The 16,726-nt window shown below is 37.8% G+C and overlaps 1 protein-coding gene across 1 annotated transcript in view; it reads right to left on the bottom strand.

Annotated features, from left to right (window-relative positions):
- Positions 1-13,189, bottom strand: part of RTN4R (reticulon 4 receptor) — a 218,721-nt gene extending 205,532 nt beyond the window's left edge. The window contains exon 1 of the mRNA XM_083147009.1: positions 12,405-13,189. The gene's annotated coding sequence lies outside the window, so the exon portion shown is untranslated. The remainder of the gene's footprint in view (positions 1-12,404) is intronic.
- Positions 13,190-16,726: the final 3,537 nt, after the last annotated feature.

Here is a 16,726-nt window from a genome sequence, read left to right as displayed (position 1 = left end):
TTTGCAGGAAATCACTGCATGCTGGTCTTCTTGATCGTGAGTAAAAATCTTGGGAACCAAGATGGCTAGTTTGTTTGTTTGTCATGATCTCTTGCACAGTAGTTTTTGGAAGTCCCAACCTTTGTGCTACCATTCTAACACTTAAATGACTGTCAGTGTTTAAAATATTGCACACTTTGGGGGTGATTCAGACCTGCTCGGTACAAATGATTTCTCCACCTTGCGGCCTCATGCGAGCAGATGTATAAGCGAACGCATCCGCTCATATGCTAGTGAGGGGATTCCGGTGGCTGCAGCGCGGATGTTTGAGGGGCGGCATTTAGCTGCTCGCTAGGCAGCAAATATTTGCTGCCTAGTGAACAGGTCTGAATCAGGCCCCTTTGTCCACATTTTGCTAATTTCAGCTTGTTGAAGATTGTCCACAGCATGGTTCATCCTTAACGTTTTCTTTGGCGTTAATTTAAACCAATGGTAAATTTGTGCCTTGGACAAGGATTCCTCGCTGAAGGCCTTTTGAAGCATGGCAAGCATTTTGGAACCTGATTTCCTGAGTATAACACAAAACTTGATCAGAATCAGCTTTATTGGGCAGGTATACTTGCGTATACTAGGAATTTGATTTAGATTGCTGTGCCACAGCTGGTCCCACCAGAAGAAAACCTATGATAGCATATTGTTGCTCAAAGGTACGCTCCATCTAGAATCTAGACTAAGGTAAATAAGGACAATTTGTTTACAGCTCGATCCATACACTGTGACGGCTCAAAGGTGAGTGCCACCAATGGGAATGTGAGACACCCCTCCACCTATCCCGCCCTACAGCGCCGCTATGTGCCTATTCTGCATTGTGGGATAGCATCAGTCTCATTACTTTCTGGACAGACCCTGTATTATACAGCATTATCCATATGGCTATCGAAATCATCTTGAATTAAGGGAGGGAGGTTCAGAAGGTTGGAACTGAGGGGGCCAAGCAGCTGAATTGTCAAGGAAAGTTGATAAGAGGGATGATTACTGCAACTAGAAGGTGAAGATGTAGTGGCATTTTAGGAGAAGGAGAGGGACAGCTCTATAATAGGTTCCCTGGTGGAGAGAAGGAAACTCATGCTATTCTGTCAGTAATCAGGGTGGCAATGTGTACGAAAAGGAGTGCTTGTTGAGAGTACAGCAGAATAGGTGTTGTCACATTGAGTTATCTAAATCTTGACGATAGCTAGTAGGTAAAGCGGGTGGAAGTTAAATAATGAAGGACAGTAATCAGTTTATTACAGACAGAACTGGAGTTCTATGAGGCACAAGAGTGTAACATACAGTATGTACTGTACTTGGAAATAGAATCTGGAATCCCAATGACTCTAGTAACAAATATATATATATATATGCAGTTTGCAATACTTTACCTTTAAATGATATTTATATTGATCGATTACATGGCATGCTAACCTACTATTTTTTTATGTCCTCTCTGCCAGAGTTCACTGTGGGGTGTTGGTGGAGCTGAGCAACATGATTAAGTTATTCATTTGGAATTACTTCATTAAGAACTGGCTAGGATGTGGGAGCATGAACCCAAAATTCAGGCATTTTCTGGACATACCAGAAGAATTGGTAAATATACTACACAGTCCATATAACATACATGAGTATATAATACATGAAGCAGAAAACAAACACAATATTAACACTTATAACATATATATTTTTTTAGAATACAGCAGCCTTTATCTTCTTCAGAAGGAGGATGTCATGCTTCAGAAGATACTGAGGGATGGACATGCTGCAGCATGGCTGTAGTAAACGAGGACCTCCCTCGTCAGTACATGGTCGGACAAGGGAGGGGGTCGCTAACGATATTGCTTGTCCACACTGAGTAAGAAATCGTGTAAGGATATCGCTCAGAAGCGCCTTTATGAGCGATATATTTTACTATTTTGTCTAATGTGTATTGGACTTTAGGATCAAGCATATAAAAGTTAATTTGATTGATTTTCATGAGTTTAAAATATATATACAATTGACCTTTTACTAAATTTTCCCCTTTAATTGTCCAAGTTATATATTATAGGTGTTAATCATTTATGTATGATATCTTCATTCTAAGATTATTCCAGGTTTTACAAAATTTGAGTAAAGGATTCTATTTACAATGCTTTTTTTCCCTCCACCGGCAAAAATTCACTTGTATTTAACTAGTTAGTGATTTTCTCAGCAGGTTATTAACCCCTTCCCGACGCAGCCTCTTTTTGCCTTCCTGACAGAGGCCTTTTTTTCAAATCTGACATGTATCACTTAAGTGGGGATAACTTTTTTTTGCTTTTACTTATCCCAGTGATTTTGAGATTGTTTTCCCGTGACACATTGTACTTTAAATTAGTGGTGAATTTTGGTCGATACAATTTTTTTTTTTGTGAAAAATACCAAAATGTCGTAAAAAAATGGAACATTTTGCTATTTGCAAAATGTTAAATTTTCTGCTTGTGAGACAAATAATCATACCACTCAAAATAGTTAATAACTAACATATACCATATCTATACTTTATTTTAAAATCATTATTACAACCGCCTTTCATTTTTTTGGGCACTAGGGGGCAGCAGAGTTTAAATTTTACACTATACGGAGTTTAACGCTGGTTTTGGCTGTTCACTTTTGAACAGCCAATAGCAGCGATCGCCCAAGACGGGGGGCAACCCTGCCCCCCCTGGGCAATGAGGGAGGATGTCTGCTGTCAGAGACAGCAGACATCGTCCCTCTGTCACCGCGTCTGTAGACGCGGTGGCACTTTTAAGTCATGACGTATATATACGTCATGTGTCGGGAAGTACATCCCGGCCATGACGTATATATACGTCAAATGTCGGGAAGGGGTTAATATATAAAGGGACAAAATTCTTCAGATTGCCAGATGAACCCTGTATTTTTGTTTGAATTACATGGCAGCAATGAGAGTTATATGGACCTAAGTCCCATACTCATACACTACATAGTTACATAGTAGATGAGGCTGAATAAAGACTTGCGTCCATCTAGTTCAACCTAGGTTTATAATAGCTTGTCCCTTGTTGTATAGTATGTTCTGATATTTTAAAGACAGATTATGTTACTTATTCATACCCATGGATGTTTTCAACCAATATGTTGGTTGAAAACATCCATGGGTATGAATAAGTAACATAATCTGTCGTTGTTTATCCAACCTTATTTTAAACGTTTTTATAGTGTCTGCCGACACCACTTCTCCAGGAAGAGAGTTCCAAAGTTTGACTGCTCTGACTGTAAAGACATTTTTTCTTTTAGATGAACAGAATCTTTTTCTTCTAATCTAAACTGGTGCCCTCACGTCCTAGATTTCTTTCTAGCAGAAAAAAGGGTGTTTGACAGTTCCTTATATTGGCCCCTAATATATTTATACATATTGAGCATGTCCCCCCTTAAATGTCTCCACTCTAGTGTAAATAGTCCCAAATTGCTTAATCTTTCCTCGTAGCTTAAATTCTCCATTCCCCTAATAAACTTTGTTGCTCTTCTTTGGATTTTTTCTAATTCTATGATGTCCTTTTTATAGTGTGAGGCCCAGAATTGTACTCCATATTCGAGGTGTGGTCTAACCAATGATTTGTACAGAGGCATAATTACTTTTGAGTCCCTAGTTTCCATGCCCCTTTTAATACATGCTAGAATTTTGTTGCACTAGGGTGCAACTAAAATATTTGGACTACTCCTGTTATGAATTTGAACCTTTGATTTATCCTAATATACCACTTTGAGTTATGTTAAAAAAAAAACTCATGTCATGGTAGATTCATTAATACTAACTTTATTTCAAGTACATCAGAGAGGTGGTTCAAATCCTGCCCATTTTAAATAAGAAAAAACATTACTGTAGAATCCACAAACTCAAACACTTACAAATATCAACAGCATTTAACCTATACTTGCCTACTCTCTCAAATATTGGGTGGTGATCCCAGCCCCTGGGGAAGAAGGGCAAGGATACCGCTTTCCCTGGAGGCCCCCTGCACCACCACTATCCCCCCTCAGATGCTCACAGTAAAGCACACATGGGTGGTCTGTGGGGGACCCGATGATGTGATTTGTGCTAAATTGTATCATAGCAGCCTTCCCCCACCATACAATGCCTGATTTTAACATTGTATAGTGGGGGACGGAGCCATTATGGCGTGATCATGCAGTCATGCCTCAAGCCCACCCATCTTCCCATCCAGTCATGCCCTCTATCTGCGTACCAGGTTACCCCCTCCTGAAGGTTCGATAAGTTCACGTGCTCTCTGTTATATTTGTCTGTTTGTCAATACCCCATCTATGTTTATTAATAGTTTTGTTTACATTCATAAAGATTATTAGAATACGCTTGTGGTATTTAAATATATGTTAATAAGTATCTAATAAAAGTCTCATCCCACATAAAGAAACCTCATTGTGGATATGTGCATCGATTCAGACATATTGGTGCAGCTATCCTACTTTGTTCCATGGACGGGAAAGTGAGATCTTGGCCACGTGTAAATTCCATGGGGTACTCCCCTAATAGGTGCAGAGGACAATATTCTGTTGCTCAGTGACAGAGCCCAACAGTTTTTGCTGGGCTGAGGAGAGAGGCTGTTGCTTGGCTCCTCCAGCAGGCCAGACCCAGGTAATTAATACCCCTCCAGTTCCTCTTGGTGACACTGGCCATAGATGTATAGATTAAATATATATACAAATTTGATTTGGAATATCAGCATTATAAAAATATGTGGTATATTTGGCTACCATTTATTACAACAATAACAACCTCAGAAAAAGACTGCATTAGACAAGTGGCCCACCTATCAACCTGGTACAATATGACCAACCTATAACTAGGACATCCACCCTTCTAACTCATTCGCAGACTCCTTTCTACCCCATCCACCCACCCCCCCCTCCCACACTCCAATCCATGATGATCTACAATAGCTATGTTGAAGCCCTTGATTCCTGGTTGATATGCTACATCCTAATGTACTATGTAACCATATCATTCTCCTTTTTTTTTTGTACATGATAAGCGACTTTTGTAACCATTTATGTTATACTGGTGAAATTAATAAACATATTTCAAAACAAAAATATGTGGTTGTCGCATACTGTAGATTGGTTGCCCCAAAACCTGTACAAAAAATGTGTTCACCTATATGTAGCTGTATGTTCTCAACTGCAGTGGCAGAATAGTGTAAGAGTAAAAACAAAAACAATACTGTTCCCTAAGCCAACGGCAGTTCTTGTATAAAGAAGTCCTTTGAAATTCCTATACCCAGGGGATCTAACATTTTGATATTATATTTGAAATAGAACTGTTGTAAAAATAACTTGCCAAAACCCATGAGAAAAGGGAATGTTTTGCTTATTTTCCAGTTGAGATAAACTGTAGTAAGCCACAATACTATTTGCTGCTTTTGGCATTTTTCTTTTATATATACAGTAAGTTGCAATTGACTTAATTGAAAACTAATACTGCTTTCACATTGCAGAAATGGGTAATGACACGGTATTCTTAAATGGGACTTTAAAACGGGTCTGAGCCTTGAGACCTTTCACATTGCAGGTTAAAACCGTTTTAAAAATCATTTAATACCATTCAAACATTCAACCCGTTTAACCCCCAAGGGACACGTTTCAAGCCATTGAAATAGAGCTGTTCAAACTGCCAAAAAAACGGCTTTAAAACGTGTAGGACTCTGCTTTTTAACCGTGTTGAAATACCGGTTATCTTTAACCGGTAAATCAACTTTGGCACTTTCACATTGCAGCCTTAAACGTTTTAAAATGGAAAAAAAATGGCAATATACCATTTTAAAAGTGCGATGTGAAAGGGGTATAATTGTTTTTATGTTACACTTTGAATGAACACACATACAGTATGACACTTTATAGATAGAATGGCTAATTTGTACATTGGGCACTCTATAGAAGATCAGGGAAATATTATACATGTCAGCTAACTATCTGCCTCATTCTGCAGTTTGGCATGTCTCACTGACGGAAATTTGGCGTTACAGTTAGTATTTCCAGTCATACCCCAAAAGCGCAACTTAATTAATGGACTGTCCCATACTCTATTTTTAGACTATAACATACATATATAAGAATTTCTAAAGAACCAGATTTAAATATATTCAAATAAATAATGTACAGTATCAACAAAACATCCACAAACATTTTAATACAACTTTTAAATATAAGATTAAAAACATAGAAATATTAGAAACGGTAAAATCATGGGGGGTGATTCAGGCAGAGGTCAAAGTACAGATAAGAAGATTTCCTGGACTCTGGGCAGCCGCTACGATGGGCAGTTTGTGTGATCCAATGGGTTACACAACCGCCCGATGGTACTAGGGAAGATTTAATACTGCGGCCTAGGATGCAGTGTGAATCCGTAATGCAGCAGTAGCAGTAGGTATGACATCCCCTGCTGCATTACCATATCAGTATTATTGCTACTGCTTCTACTGTATGTAAGCAGCACCTCCATCCACATCTGAATGAGGGCCCATGAGTTATTATCACATGTATACATGGTGATAATAAGAATATTTTAAAAAAATATTTGTGGCAACAATATATCCTACCAGTGGAAGAATTGTTTAGAAATTTATTAAATGCCATCAGCATCTGTATGTAAATGTTATAAAAGACATTAATGAAGCTAGGACCTTTACAATTGGACAATGAAGATGACAGCTGTGTTGTAGCCTCTTACATTTGAGAGTGGAGTAAGTGATAGTTCCCTTTCCTAGCATAGAAATAGTTCACAACATGGCAAGTCACGTGATAGTACATCAATTCTGTATCCTCCTATGAGGGAGCAGAGTTTATATACTTGAGTTACCATAGTAACGAGTGCTGTCATTCTGACATTCCTGGGGATGCCCTGCTGCTAGAGGGGAGAGGCCAGATCCATGTTATCCAGCAACGTGGCAGCCATTATTAAATCACTCATGTTATTGGCAGTAACAGTACTAAATATGGAAGGTACAGGATCTGAAGTATGCGTACTTAGGGATCAGATAATGTTTTTCAATATGTCATCCAACATACACACAAAATACATGTACAGAAAAACATACATAAACCATACAGCGCTCACTAAAAAATATCAAGAAATAGAAATGTATATATCTGAGTGAGGTAACAATACTAAGAGGTTTAAGGTCTACCTTACACCAATCTGGCCACACCCTGGCCAGATTATACAGAATAAGACAAGATACAGCCCATACATTAGATGAAGTTTGGAAAGTCACTCAGACAATGGAATTATCCTGTATGCTGTGAATTTAAAGTCCAAGAAAAAAACACATTGTTCTAATGCAGGGGTGGGGAACCTCAGGCTCGGGGGCCATATGCAGCCCCGTAGCCGGTCTGAATGGCCCACCCACCCACCCGGCGGCTTTGCCGGGAGTCAAGTACAGGGGAATCATCGCGAGAGGTCGGTAGTTCTCGCAAGATTCCTCTTAATCAACAGCAGCTGGAGACTGTCAGTCCTATTCAGCGGCAGCCGCCGGAGCTTGGGACGGCTGCAGCAGGACAATTTGTAAAATAAGTTTTTACATATGGCCCCTGAAGGATTTTTTCCCCATACAAATGGCCCTTGGCACAAAAAAGGTTCCCCACCCCTGTTCTAATGCTACATAATAAGCTCCCCATCAAAAATGTAAAGAAATAAATGTCAATTTGTTTGCCAAGTCTCAAGACAAGTCGCTGTGGTAGTTCTAGAAAGGTGTACACCTTTTCTATTATTTTTATTTATTTCTATACTACCCATACAGTAGCATAAATATATATCTATTAAATACTGACAAGGAAAAGTCTGACTATTTGGGCAAAATAACAATAATAACAATAATAATAATAATAATAATAATAACAACTTCTTCCCCATAAAAAAATACTTGATACAAAAATGGGGTACAAATTGTCTAGTGATAAAGGATAAAAAACATTTACAAACACACACACACACACACACACACACACACAAATATATATACACAGTATATATACAGAGTATATATATATATATATATATATATATACACACACACACAATATAATATACAAATCTATTTGTACTTTAGTTGTTTTTGCCCTATACAATTTTACATGGGCTGTGTATCTTTGTCCATTTACTACAATGCATTCTGATTAACTGCACCACATTCAGATTTATATGATATTTGCATTCGATTGAAATTGTTATATGCATTTCAAAGTGAATTTTTTACAATTGACAAAATCCTGTTCAAAGGGATAAACTGCTTATACAGCAATGGTTTCTATAGCTGTATAGATAGATAAAAAAAGAAACCACTGGGATTTGAACACAATATACCATTGTACATTAGTCCAGACACAATTTTAATGAGGGTAATAAAATATGAAAAATTAATTCATAACGTTGCTATAAAATGAAATGCTTGACTTTGCAATGTTGTAAAAATTAAAATGGCTCAATGTTTTTTTTTTCCCTAAGTAGGCCCTGTCACTGGGTTCTCTGATACCATTTTATTACTGTGCCTTATGGAACCTAGAACTATAATGTGTAATCAAATATATCCCTTTACAGTGTCTCTGAGAGGAAGGAGAGCTGCAAAGATATGTGGGCCTGTAGACCTATCAAATAGCTTTCATGAAGGCTGGCTGCAGGAAGCTGCACGGTGTGTACCTTTGGCATACCACTCCATTAGTGCTGGAATCTCCAATGGGATAATTATAAATAAAACAACATCCATTACAGAGCTCTGATCATAAACAGGTGGTGGGAAGGGAGAGAGGTCATAATCTAGATGGAGAACCCCTTTAATGTGTAAGACAGAACAAAATATATTACTTCAGGCTTTGCTTTGCATCTACTAAAAGTGTTACAATAAAGGATAAATAAATTCTAGTTAATTAAGGATATTTCTTAAATCTGCAGCTCTTTCAGTCAGCTGCATTGTCCCTATGTATAAATGTACCAATCCACACAGAGGCAGGGTAGAACCCCACACCTTGGGGTAAATTTACTAAGATGTGTATTCTACTTCACATGTGATGTTGATATGGGCAACCAATCATTATCTACTTCTTATTTATTTTGCACCCTCTAGAAGATAGTAGACAGGATCTGATTGGTTGCCCATAGCAACATCACATGTGAAGTAGAATTCACATCTTAGTAAATCCCCCCCCCCCCCCCCCCCCCGTGCATTTCTGCAGTGCAAGCTACATGTCTATCATCCATACTCATTAAGGTATAGAATCAGCCAGTGGCATAAGTTCATCCCAGTTGCCCAGAGGCAAGATAATTATTGGTGCCCCCTTCACACACACATAGCATCTTATTTAAATATATGTATGCATGTGTGTATGTATGTATTTTATGTTTAAAATAGAGTGTGACTATGGTCCTGCTAAGAGGGGGGAGTCAGCCACAGAAATTACATTGATGCCTTTTAATTCTGATTTCAACTTGCTGTGGAGGTGAGGTGCCCCCTTGGGAGCAGGAGCCCGGAGGCAGATGACTCCATTGCCTCCCAGAGTTACGCCTCTGGAATCACCTTCATTCTAATACAGAAAATTGCTCCAAAACTGAAATAATGCACTTTGTCAGAATTCAAAGGTGAAACCTTGAATTTGACTTTCTGTACTACAATGATGTATACTAACATACAAAAATATACACACATGCGCATGCTCACACACATGTTTTTGAGGCTTATCATGCTCTGACCAAGCATGCATCCTATTGTGCAGTTCTGTGTATTGTTTTGTTTTGTGTAGTTGCTTTTACTGTTGATATTACAGATAAATTATGCCTTCTGGTAACTAGGCCACATCTGAAAATGTGTTGCAAGTGCAGAAAAAGTGCAGACTTTTTAATGCTATTAGTAGACATTTATTCCCTTTGTATATTTTTTTATAAAATGCTAACCAAGCCACAGTGAAAGATGCTGTATTGCATGTTTCTTATATAGAAAAGACTTCGCACGAGAACATCAAAGTCCAAAATCCAAATTCAACAGTGTTGACATAAATCCCTTTCCCTTCCTATCTAGACAAAATAAAAATCAATAACACCGAGCTGAATCTTGCATTATGAAAGTTCAATAAACCACATTACTTTATTCAGTTGGCTTAGGAAATCTAAAATGTAACTGAAAATTGAAATGAATATTATTATATTGGTATATTAGACTTACGTGTCTGAAATTTATTTAGTTTAACACCTACAGCATGACAAGACAGCAGAGCCACAGTCTCACTATAGATGCTATGAATTACATTAACCTCAATGCAAGTAAATATATGGCTGTGTTCTCAGCACCCAGAGCAGTGATTGATAGAACATAAATGCTGTTCAGTAGGCCTGAAAAGAGTTTCACATGATTTAATATGACTGCAGTAAACCCGTAATGTTAGTAGATAAGCAGATTTTTGAAGTCACCACAAGTGCTCCAAGTTAATACGAAGAATGCGGTCTAAAACAAGCATACTTTTCATAAAGTCTAAGAGCACAGTACAGTGTGTTACTGCAAAGAATAATGTATTGCAGATGTAGAAAGTTCTCTGTCACATATGCTGTCTATCATGCATCTAATGATGTCTCACTCACCTCAAAGATAACACCAGTAAGACATGCACACAAGAGAATCATGAGCCTCTAGTGCTAATAAAAGTGTCACATCCTTGCATGTAGGGATATGGTTTGGATCAGGTCTTATGGCTGCACAACCATATTGTACCTCAAATTGAACTGCTAATCAATTACTTGTTATTTGCAGCCCTATAATTGGTTAAAAAAAGACTGCATATAACTTATTAAAAAAGAGAACAAGGAATAGAAATGTATAACTCTAACAAACGTACCATTATAATATTGTAACAACAATATTATATCAATACATTTAGTAAACCTTAAAGAACACTTTTGAGGGTCATCTCCTTTCTGAAACAGGAGATGAACTATGTAGCAATACAGATTCACTGCATTGTACAGTCCCTCTCATTAAATACATTGCATTGTGCTAGGACTAGTGTTAAGATTGCATTCCAGAGAGGACAACTAATGAGTGGCATTGTGGAATAGTCTGTATGCTGTAGATCCTAGAAAGGAAAAATAAAATAAATTAAAAATGTATGCTATCTAAAGACACACACACACACACACACACACACACACACACACACACACAAAAACGTTCTGTATGTGACTTTTTGCTTTTTGAGAATCTGCAATACAATAGTTGCATTAGCTGTCATTTAATTTGCTCCAGTACATGCATTTAACTTTAATACTGTATGTATCTGGAATGCCTTTTCACACGGTGCCCCTAATACCTAGGATCACATAATTGTGGTGGGCGTCTGTTTGCATTTTCCTATAGCCTGCTTGGTGTAATATGCAGACCTACAGTATCACGACTGCGAAACATTGCATAACAAGCAATGCACAAGCCCTCATCTGGTGAACATCAAGGTGACAATATACTACAGTATATACATGCATTAAAGTCCATTGTTTAAAAGACAGCACAAAGTGTTCTGGTAAGCAAAAGCAACATTTAATATGCAAGAACCTAATGCTAACCCTGCATGTTAAGCATTGGTAATGTAATGTTCAGGCTTATCCACATTTCAATTACGGTGTGATTAGAAACACACATTCACTAACTCGCTAACACTGCATATTTAGGCAATGGAACTGAAGATAGCATCCTGGGTACCAATGTAGCATCACTGAGTGAGCATCCCTGGAATGCTATGGATAACCGAGGAAGTGCTCCCAGCACATATATTATAAATATACCATATGAGCAGCATATTCAGATGTTATATCATACACAAAAACGAGTTTATCATGTTACATGGAGCAATGAGCTGAAGGGACCCAGGGGACTGATCCACCGCAAGATCCGGTGGCTGTCTCCCAAGTGTCCTTCTGGATTCCTGACCTACTTTGTGCTACAGTATGCATTTCACTTTAGTTGTGAGGATAGCGTATGCAATTGTAATTCCCTATCCCTCATCCTTTAATCATCAAGTTCTTAAAACGATTTCACCAGCGTCATATTAAACAGTGCCTACATGTATATCACTCATTGCTAAATATTCAGAGCACTTCCAGGAGTCCTATAAGTGCTAAGAAACTAAATGCATCGGATGAGGAAAGACTCCCTGATTTATATGCATCCCAAATATAGATTATGTAACTGTGACTCTCCTCTAGGTTGCTTACAGACAGAACACAATGTTGGTAAACATACAAAAACTTAAAAATAAAAAAATACCCCCCCCCCCCCCCTTCCCCCTCCCGCCTAACCTGGATTCACATGAAAATATCAGGGATTAGTGAACGTGACATAATAAAAGAAACCTACCTTTATTACACAACATTCTCATTGCGGGTCTTTTTTATATTCCGTTATACGCACACTCAGGAAAAACAACGCAATCCTTAGGAAATTGAAACTTCAGTTAAATAAATCACACTCCAACATACAAGTAAGAATATTCCCCATCCAGCTGCCCACTTCAGTCTTTGGAGTACAACACAGATCTTCCTGTTTGCATTTAACATCCATTCAGCGCAGCTACTGCTTTGTCTTCATGTTCCCAAATCGCAACTACTTCTGTACCGGGTAGTTGTGATGCTCCACCATGAAGACAGCTGGTAATGAGATCTCCCTGTCTTCCCCCGCACTGTGCTTGCACATCAGCGTGTGATGTGCTTCCTCCGGCTGCCAGGCGCTGGGGCCAAATCACTGTTCTTTTCCTTCCCTGGTTACTCTGTGCTAAAGCAGGGAGAGGAAAAGCAACGATGAATGTTTTATGGAACTGGATCAGGGATTGAGAGGTGATGAATGTTTTATTGGATCATGTGGTTTGACGTGAGGGGAATCAGGCTTGATCCGATTTACAAGAGACAGACTGGAGCAGATGGGAGGGAACGAACAGAGAAAACAGCAAACAAACTGGGATAATGAAACATTGCAAGTCCGAGCTGGTGGAGTGCGCTGTCCATTCAGCACCACGGATCTGCAATGCAAAGAGGCTCTGGAGTGTCGGAACGCTGGGAATAAGCTTTGATTTGGCAGAATATGCAGTAACTAATGTGCCAGTCTCACAGAGTTGTACTAGTGTAAGGAAGTACAGTACTGGCATATAGTGGTGATGAAAATAACTGGCAGGAGTTAATTAGGTAGCTAAAATCTGACATAATTCTCACACCCTCCTTCCACCATCACTGTTTCTAATTAACATATACAACAAATAATGGAAACTGATAAAAAAATGTAACAGTTGGAACACACACACACATATATATATATATATTTATGTAATTTATGTTTATATAAATATGTACTGTATGTACACATCTGTGTGTGTGTTTGCATGAGTATATATATATATATATATATATATATATATATATATACTCATGCAAACACACACAGATGCAAACATATATACATATGTATATAAACATAAATTACATAAATACTGTACAAATCTACAGCTGTATCTATCAATCTGCTTATCTATCTATCTATCTATCTATCTATCTATCTATCTATCTATACACACACACACACACACACACACACACACACAATATGTGTGTGTGTGTGTGTGTGCAGCAACATATTTTTTTTAACCCTTTAGCTGCAAGTTTTAGCTCAGTGGCATGAAGTGGTCTGGGTTAACCTTCATTTATTAGCCTAAGCTATGAGAGCATAAGGATTTCAATCTAAAGACGAGATCATTGTCACACTGGTTTCCTAGTGTTATTTGGTAGGTATGGTTTAAATAATTTGCTGTTACAGGAGCCTTCAGTGCTTAAGTTTACATAGCATTACTGGCCCCTCTGGCTGTGGAAGGATTAGGATCTTACAGCAAGACTGAAATGGGAAGTACAAATCAGATTACATTTCTGAGAAATGGAAGGAAATTTATCATTTGAAAGCTTGTGTACAAATCACAGCTGTTCCAATGTCTTCAAACTTGCATGCAACATTTAACACTTTTTTTTTTAAATGACATTATCACATACATGCAAACAATAATGCTGTATGACTGTGGACAGTGTAGGAACTGAATCGATGACCTGCCAGTATCATGTATTTACTACATCATACCGACATGTGATATAAGGTCTGATATAAATACATATACAAACTGAAATGAGAAAAAAAATGTTGAACATCTCAAGTCAATCTGTGATTGCTGCTTTAATATTAATATACTGTGTGCTTTCCATTGTAGAACTTATTTATTTATATTGTTTACATTTAAGCACATATAAGCACAATAGTAGGTGCATATTATGATGAAATAATAAGAAATTAAAGAACTTTGTTCCCTAAACAATCATTGTCATTAAACTTTTATATGGTGCTAACACATTATGCAGCCCTCTGCAGATAATATTTCATTGTTAAAACTAGAGCACTCTGACTAAACCCTCACAAAAAATGGTGGGGCACGTATAAAATCTCCTTCCGATAGAGGGCCAGATGTAATAGGGTGTGAGAATCAGAAAGTGAGAGTTTTCTCTTTTTTTTTTTTAAAGCGGCAATCATTTACACTGCAAAACCAGTTGATTTTGCCATGTAATTGATTGCTGCTTTAAAAAAATGGGAAAACTTCCTTATTCTCACACCCTATTACATTTGGCCAATAGAGTAGTATTATTATGTTTATAATACACATTCATTTAGACAAAATACGTATTTTTTTTTAGTATTATTGGTAAGTCAGCGTTTTTGCTTACGATTATACATTTATAGTACATGCACTCAGTAACTGCAGGTATAGGCCTTGAAACCTTTAACTCATGTGAATTTTAAAGGTCAACCTTCAATAAATATTCATGACATTGACTTGCAATTAGCATGGAAGGACCTTGGCGATACTTTACATGTATTATTTGTGTATTTGAATGAATAATTATTTTATTTGACAATAAGGGAACACAGTTTATATCATAATAAATTCATAAACTTATTTTAATTAGCATCATCATGTTACTATAGGGACAACACTCAATAGAAAATGCATATTTTTAAATAAATACAGTATGTTTTGCATATTTTAATATCCTGAGTAAAACCACGGTACTGATTGTATCAGTGATACTTATTTCTAAAATCAGTGGTTGTTAATATCAAACAAGTGCTCTTTCATTTACATTGTAGCCTCTAGATGGCATTGTACTATATGCGTTTATCAGTGATTATTATTTTCTTTAATAGCAGAAACAATATGACAGCTCTCATTTGACATTAATAAAAGCACTGTAAATATGTTATACAGGAATGCTACGGGTTGGGATCATTTGGTCTATTGCATTATGGTAGAAAGTCATTAGGTCGAATCCATTAGGTCGACATGCTAAAAGGTCGACATGATTCTAGGTCGACATGGGAAAAGGTCGACATGATTCTAGGTCGAAAGGTCATTAGTTCGACAGGTCATTAGTTCGACAGGTCATTAGTTCGACATTGTCTATGTCGACATTCACAAGGTCGACATGGGGTTTTTCACTGTTTTTTTTACCTGAATGTCAACACAGTCGACATGGACACAGTTTAAAGTGCACTGCATCCCCTCGCATCGCTCGCTGCGCTCGCTATGCGTCGGGCACGGTGCCTCGCTACGCTCGGCACACTATTTTATTCTCCCACCACGCCCTAGTGGATGGTAGGGCATGAAATACCGCCTGTCGGCACATGTTGGCTCAAAAAACAGTGAAAAACTCCATGTCGACCTTGTGAATGTCGACATAGACAATGTCGAACTAATGACCTTGTCGAACTAATGACCTGTCGAACTAATGACCTTTCGAACTAGAATCATGTCGACCTTTTCCCATGTCGACCTAGAGTCATGTCGACCTTTTAGCATGTCGACCTAATGGATTCGACCTAATGACTTTCTACCATAATGCAGTAGACCAAATGACCGCATCCCAATGCTACATTATAGTTTAGCTCCTTTATGTTGCAGAGTTGTTCGCCCCTCGGTGAAAACGTTTGGAAAATAACAGGTTATATAATAAGCTATATCTATATATATATATTCTTTCTATAGAATACATACATAACTTTGGATTACATTAATCTTTATATTTTATTTAATCACTTTCGTTTAAAAAAAAAACGCAATTTACAATACTGACTAAGAGAAAATACATTGTTTCCCCCACACATTGCGTTCCGCGGGCAGGAAGCCAGAGATGGAAGATGACCACTTCTGTTTACCGGTTATCAACTCAAGATGGGTGGCTAGACAGCGGGGACTGTATTTATATATATATAGAAAAATGCGGATCAAAAATCCGGAGTGGGAGGAATTCTATTATAAATTTTATGGTCTACGTTTCACTTATTTCAATCTGTCGAATGTATGCTAGATATAGGGAAATGTAGTAGATTTATGTTTTAGAAGAGGGAAATGTAGGAGTATGCGGAATTCACCATACAGATATGTATGAGTGAATAATCCGCTATATGTCTATTTAGAGTACTGGTATATAAACCGGCACTATAGATAATGTCCATCACACCCTGAGGAAAGACACATAGTGTCAGAAACGCGTAGGCGGTGGAGGACATTATTTTAATATTTCCGCTGATTCCCAATTACATCTGGGACACTTCCCCCGTTTGGACTCATTCTGGGTGAGCTTTGAGGGTTGAAG

Source organism: Crinia signifera, chromosome 1, assembly GCF_055691185.1.
Source record: "Crinia signifera chromosome 1, ASM5569118v1, whole genome shotgun sequence".
Lineage (NCBI taxonomy): Eukaryota > Metazoa > Chordata > Amphibia > Anura > Myobatrachidae > Crinia > Crinia signifera.
Note: the sequence above shows the minus strand (reverse complement) of the source record. Positions and strands in the feature narration are given on the sequence as shown.